This window comes from Rhinolophus ferrumequinum, chromosome 2 (assembly GCF_004115265.2).
Source record: "Rhinolophus ferrumequinum isolate MPI-CBG mRhiFer1 chromosome 2, mRhiFer1_v1.p, whole genome shotgun sequence".
Taxonomy (NCBI): domain Eukaryota; kingdom Metazoa; phylum Chordata; class Mammalia; order Chiroptera; family Rhinolophidae; genus Rhinolophus; species Rhinolophus ferrumequinum.
In genome coordinates this window covers 35,697,780-35,705,328 of record NC_046285.1, presented here as the reverse complement: position 1 = coordinate 35,705,328, position 7,549 = coordinate 35,697,780, and positions in this window count along the sequence as shown.

The following is a 7,549-nucleotide window of genomic DNA, read 5'->3' as shown; positions in this document are numbered from 1 at the left end:
GATCTGGAGAAAATCCTGAGAAAGTTCTGAGGCTTCTGTGTCTGAAGTTCCAAGTCAGTGTGAAAGCAGCCAATTCAACCTGCTATGAGCTGAATGTGTCCCCCAAATTCACATATTTAAACCCTAACCCCAACAGGATGGTGTTTGGAGACTTTTGGGAAGTGACTAGGGTTAGATTAGGTAATGAGGGTAGGGCACTCCTGCTGCGGTTAATGACCTTTTAAAAGAGGAAAACAGCAGCCATCTGCAAACCAGGAAGTGGGTTCCTACCAGATAACGAATCTATAGGCACTTTGAGCTTGCCCTTCCCAGCCTCCAGAACTGTGAGAAATAAATGTTTGTTGTATAAGCCACCCAGTCTGTGGTATTTTGTTATAGTGACCTGAGCTGACTAAGGTATCACCCAAACTCAATTCTTTGGCAAATGATCACTTTGCAGAATGACCTGTTAAATGCAGATACCAGTCAGAAGGTTGGGCTACAAACTTCCACTCAGAGTATGTGCCAATGGAGCCTGACCTGCATTCCAGGAAAAAACAAAAAAAATGGTAAGATGAACTTGAGTTTCTACTATGTCCTAACACAGCATTAGGGGCTTTTAAGTATGTTGTTATTTTAATTAAATCTCAGAACACTCAACAATAGGTTTCTCCAGAGATTTTATCCAGGAGGCATATGAGGCTCAGGGCAGGTAAGAAACACATCTAAGCTCGCCCAGTTGGTAATTGATACAGTCAGGTTTCAATCCAGTTCCTTTGGCTCAAAGCCCTGGTTCTGTCCACAGGTGCCTAGGAAGGCTGTGCTAAAGAAATCTTTCTGGGTCTCATACTATTGAATTCACCTTGACTCCTTGGAAGCATTTTAAACCAGCTGCAAACACAGTTTCTAAAGTGTACCCATAATTCCTTCTTGTGTCAGTATCTTCTTCCAAATGACTGAGACAGGTTTGCTAGTGATAAGACTGGATTAACCTATTTCAACTTGATGACTGGATTCTGACACACTGAGAAAAAAAAAATGCATAAAGGACAAAAACCACAGTTACCCTGGACTCAATATTTTCTCTTAGGAAGCCTTCAGGTTTTACAACCAAATATTTACTACAGACCCAAAAGAAAATAAGAATTACCATTTTTCCTTGATTGTAAGAGATACAGTTTGGATAGCCTAAAGTGAGGATGGTTCTTAAAATCAGTGTCTAATTTTAACGTGGCTATTATTCCTCTTCTGCTTCCCCACCCAAAGTGAGCTTTCACCTCCAACTCAAGAGGCATCAAAAAGGGCAGTTAAAACAATTTTGTGTCTGAAAATCAATGGCATCTTAGAAAGAGGAAATACGAAGTAATGAAAAGAAGTCTGGCCAGAGAACACTAGTATGATTTCAGTATGTTTGTTAAAAGGACAAGTACCTCAATAAAATAGAATTCTTTTATAGAATTCCAAAAAGTTTCAAACATAGGCCAAAATACAGCGTATATTGTAATGAACTCCCTTTACTTCAGTATTTTCAATTCGTGGTCTATCTGTTTCTACCCCCACACCCTCCCTGCCCCAGATAATTTTGAAACCAATCCCAGATGCCCGGACCTTTCATTGGTTAATGTTTCAGTGCATATCTGTAAAAAACAAAGGCTACCATTTTAAAAACAGTAATGATACCTAAAAATGATCATCATATGTCCTTAAAATCAATACCAATAATTATTTAATATCATCCAATATACATTTAGTATTTACATTTCCCTGATCATCCTGTAAATAGTGTCTCTCTCTTCTTCTCCCTCTCTTTCTCTTCCCCATCCCCCTTTCATCAGGATCCAAATAAAGTCCGTACTCTGTTCCCCTGTTTGTTGCATTGTTGCTGTTGCAGGAACTAGTTGTCTTTGTCTAGTAGAGTTTCCCACAGTTTGGCTTCTGTTCATGCCATCCCCATGACATTGTTTAATATGATTAATTTTCTCCTATATTTCTTGTAAAGTGGTACTTAGAGCTGGAGGTTTTGGATTTTTTTTTTTTTTTTTTTTTTTTACTTCCATCAGGAGGTATGCAATGCCTGGTTTTCTGTCTTTGGATGTTATTAGCTGTTGATGATGATTACTCAGGTCATAACCAGCACCTTGGAGATGACTGCTCCATTTCATTAAACTATCCCCAAAATATACATAAAAAATAATGACTCTGAGATGTTGAATATACCTGTTCAGTCATAGGTCCTTTTGATCACAAAGCAGGGTGGTTCCTCTGGATTGGCCCTCAAAATAGGAGGCTTCACTACAGTCGTCTGCAGTGATATATGAATTATGTACCCACGCAAGGCAACATGTGCTCCTCAACAAAACAGCATTTAAAATCTTGTTTTTCAGTACAAAAAAAACAGTTGGGGGAAATGAGGAATGTAGGAATGGCTATAACAAGATCATTATTTATATAGTTTCAAGTGTATAGCTAAAATACTTACGTGTACACATAAAGATGCACCTTGTGATTTCATCTAGCTCTCGCTCAAGAATCAGTCTTACGCCATCACCAGCACAGCACTTCTTACACATTTCCATTACTTTTAGCAGAACACAGGGATTGTGTTACTCGTGCAATAGTTCCTTCCCGCTGCCTACACAGTCTACTTCTGTACTGGTCATAAGAGTCTGCACACGTCCCCTAGTTAATCAGTCATGCTAGGTCCCGTTCATCTATTCACGCTGTGGACAAACATAGTAGTGAGGGACACAGGGATCTCACTGGCATTCAGGGAAGGAGCCACGTGTATGAACAGACCTCCTAGAGACCGCAGCTCGGCCTGAGGGCACTGCAGGGACCAAAGTAGCTACTTGTAGTGCACTTCTGTACCCTTAATACTTTTTAGCTCTGTCCACTTCCCTTCCCAGCATAGAGTGTCTTCATTATGCTTTACTTTGCCTCTCTCTGTAGGTGAGATAGGCATTAGAATGCCCCATACATATAGCAGAAGCTTTCAAACATTTTTAGCTCCCATTTAATAAATTTCCATCATAACCAAGTATGTACACATGAACGTACAGGCATGAAAATGAGACTGCATGCTGGGATACAGATACACACACATCATCATTCAAAATAAAGTTTCATACACGATCATCCTTGCTTTGTGTGATATAGTCTGATATTTTCTTTTCTACTCCTTTATAAAAACCAATGCTGGTTATGACCCACTAAATTTATTTCAAAACCCACTGGTGGGTCATAACTTTCATCTTGAATACCATACCCTACAGTGAGGGCAGAGATTGAAGCACATCAAAGTAAAGCTCTTGGGAACTAGACTGATTCCAGATGCAAGAATTAAGATTCTTAAGAGACTGGAGTCTCATTACACTGTGAATTAGATCAGAAATTGGAGCATGTTTATATTTGTCATGTACTAGGACGTTATGATTTCAACCTGAGGTGATCAGACAGTCCTTTCGTTGCTTGTAATTTGTGGTCAGGTTAATCTGGAGAGTAAATCTATCAGGAAGAGAGAAACCCACGAGCCCCTGCAGTCCGTCAGGGAGCCTGCCTCTCCTATTGTTTTTGTGATGGGTCTGCACTCCTAAACAATAATCATCCATCACATGAACCCAATTCTATTTTTCTAGCTCGACAGGGCACACTGTGCTCTCTGGAGCCATAAGGGGAAAAAACATTCCCTTCACCACTCCGGCATGATGAATTCTTCGCCCTTTGCATAAAGCCCTGATTACAGGACTCGTCTTTTTGGCTTTTTGAATGTCCCAACACTGACAGGAGAACTGGGAGAAGAACAGTAATGCCGCTGCTGCAGCCAAATCATATTGCCTTACATTTTTCACCTTTTTCCTTATAAGGAGCTCCCAGCTCCAGGGGGGAGGGGCAGAGGGGGGAGATAAGAGGAAAGGAAAACCCACACGGTATCAATAAGTTTACTCTTGAGATTAAGTCACTAGGAATTATGTTTTTGCAACATAATTCTTTTTATGCATTCTGCTTAGATTTTAAGACATTTAGGCAGAAATCAATCTTCCTTTTGGCTTTTATTCAGCACCACCTCCTAATACACACACACACACACACACAGAGTAACATATGTAGAAAGTGACACATGACAGAGTTAAGTTCCCATTGACTGGGAACAGGGAGCTCTTTTTCCGGAATATGAGCAACTTAGAGGTATTAGTGTGTGAGTTTAATAATATTTTTGGTAACTAGAAATAAGGAAATAGCCCATGAGTCATGAAAAACCTGAAAAGATTATTCTGATGTTTGTTTATCTTGAACTAAATTTGCAGGAAAATTAAATCACTCTGGCTGTGAAAACTGCACACTCACATTCTTTTGTGTGAATTAATTATACTTAACTGCTCTATAATGTTCTGATTAATTATTTCCTGTTCCAGTCAGTTGATTGTGCAGTTTTGATATGAAACCTGCATCATGATGAGAATCTTGGACTTATTTCTCATCTTGCTTGAGGCCCCTGTGGAGCTGATCTGAACAACTCGCTTCAAAGGAAGCCTGCATCTTCACTAGTGTCCTAGCAGGGCTGTGTGTCAGCTCCGGCAGTGACAGTGCGACTGTACTTTGGGCCCAGAGCCTGGAACCACCAGGTACACGTATGCAGCAATGAGCTGGAGATTGTAACACTGCACTGCTTGCGAGAAGCATAGCTCTCACCCTGCATAAACCCTGGGTGACTTGTCTCCCGCCAACAGGCTCTCTGATGTGTCTGGAGTGATGGGGCTAGACAGCAGGGTGGACATTGCCAGGTAGGAAAAGACGAGTATATCAGTTTCTTATTACTGCTGTAACAAATCACCATAAATTTAGTAGTATTGAACAACACAAATTTAGTACGTCTGAGTTTTATATGCCAGAAGGCCTAAAGTCAAGATGTCATCAGGGCTGTGTTTCTTATAAAGGCTCTAGGGGACAATCTGTTTTCTTACCTTTTCCAGCTTCTAGAGTCTGCCCATTCCTTGGTTTGTGTCTCCTTCCTTCATCTCCAAAGCCAATAGAATAACATCTTCAAATCTTTCTCTATCGTGCGCGCGCTCTCTCTCTCTCTCTCTTACTCTCTCCTCTTAATTCTGTCATTACATCTCTTTCTCTCACTTTTCTGTCTCCCTATTTTCCTGATAAGGACTCTTGTGATTACATTGGGTTCAAATAATCCACAAAATCTCCCCATCTCAAGATCCTTAATTACGTAAATCCCTTGGGCTGTGTGAGGTACACATTCACAGGTTCCAGGGATTAGAATGTGGACGACTTGGATGGGGAGGTGGGTGGTGGGGGCGCTGGCATCTTTCGGCCTCTGGCACTAAGTATACAAACTGAAGAAGGAGTCAGTGTAGGTCAGCCTGGGTGGCGAGGCAGCGTTTAGCCAGGCCTGCACAGGTACCAAGGTGAGGGTGGAACAGAGGTCAGGAGGTATGAGTCCATCCCTTGGCAAGATGACTTAAATTATACCCCTGAGCTACCCTGAGTTTTACCTGGTTAAAGGTTGATGTAGGTGTTGCTACAATGACCCAAGATACCAAATTAGCTTATAAACATGGAACAAGCACAGCAGGAAGGTGATACCAAGAACCTGAATAATGGAAGTGGCCCTAGAGTGCAACGACTAAAATCAACACACGTGGTTGATTTTATAAAGTTATGCTATGCATGGGTTAATCACCACAGTTACCATTCACACATTTAAAGGAAGAGGACGAGAATTAGGGAGGTTTATAAGCTTTGGAGCAGAGAGGTACAAAGAGATCGGGGGGCCTGACCACCCACCTTGCCTCTTTCCCCTGACAAGCCCACTGAGCTGGTCCCCAACAAGAGAAGGACAAATCAGAACAGAGCCCGAAGTCCTTAAGTCCTCAGATTGTGTAACTAACTGCTCTTTCCTCTGATTCCAGGCTCACTATGAAACCCTGGGATAATTGGCTTCCCAGGGAGCCCCCACCACCACCACCACCAACCCCCACACAGGGAGAGGACGGGCTGTCAATCTCTGGTCTGCTTGACAGATCCACTCTGTTTCTCATAGAAAATTAACAAACTGGCGTGCTGGCTTGCATATATTAATGCCTTGGGAGTTTAGTTAGCATGAGTCAGCACCTCAAAGCTGTCAATCTCTGGTCTGCATGACAGATATATACTCTAATTTCTCATGGAAATTAGCAAACAGCTATGCTGGTTTATATGAGTTTAGTTAGCATGACTCAGTATCTAAACTCGGATCAGCTCAAGGGTCCCTCCCACCATCTGTTCCCCCACCCCACTGCCACCACATTTCCCAGCCCATGTGCTGGGAGTGTTTCTTCCTACATCTCCAGAGTACAGCATGAAAGACACGCCCTGGAGTTGTGCAGCCCTGCAGTGCTGCAGCCCTTCCCCGAATTACTCCCAAGTATCCTTCAGGGCTTCGCTTCCATGATGCTTCTCTTAAAGCCTCCCAAAACCCCTCAGGGTTCTTCAGGCTTTCCTGTTGTACAAATCCGCATGTCCCTTTCTTGCACTCATCTCACCCTGCTTTGGTGTCTATGTTCCTCACCATGAAGTGGATTGGATTTGTCTTATTCGTCTTAGAATGTCCAATGCCTAGCACAGTGTCTGGCACAAAGTAGGTGCTCAATAAATATCTGTTGGACAAATAAATCAATGGATGCTGTCCTGACCTCCCTTCATGCCTCTCTTTCAGCTGCTGGAGAGTGGAAAAATGGATGCTAATACACCAAAAGATTCAGGAGTAGATATCATAAATTAAGGAAAAGGTCACATTCAAGATAAGACAGAGAATGCTTTGTGAACTTAACAGGAGGCTGTCTTCCCAGGAGCAATGGAGAGACAGCCCATTAGGACAGACTGTGACAGGACAATGCTGCAGCAGTGACAGGACAGCAATGAGGCATCTTTAACAAATAGCCAGACATTTCTATTTGAATGTCCTGACATTATTGCAACGCAAATGTCCCAGAGCAGGCTCATGGTCTTTTTCATCTTGACTCCCAAGCGTTCCTACTTCTGGGTGTTTCCCAGGATCTTAACTTTGGAGTTATTTAAGATTCCTCTCTCTTTAAAGTTCATACCAATTAATAAACCAACATCTCGGTCGGGTCTCTAATATCACGGCTGCCTTCATCCCAAGTCCTGTCACATCATACACCTGGGCAATGGCAGGAGCATCTTGAGCTGGCTTCCAGTTTCTGGTCTCTCACCTTTCCTTACTTAGACTGTGTCTCAGACACTTTTCCTAAAAAACAAACACCCCCATTGCAACCTCATCTCCTCCCTTTTCCGAAGCTCCTTCGATGGCTCTGAGTCTCCACACTGTTAGCTAGCTGGCCTTTGAGACCCTGCACATCTGCCCATGTTCCCAGCCTATCTCCTGCAGTTTCATACCTGAAACACAGCTCTTCTTTCTATTCTTCCCGAGCCAGCTCTCACCTTCTCCTCCTCTACGGCAGGCAAATCCTATCCTTCTCCCTCAAGATGACCCTCCTGCCCCGATGCTTTTCTTCAAGCTGGATTGTCCCCCTGCTTTTCTTCTGTTTAAGTCCCA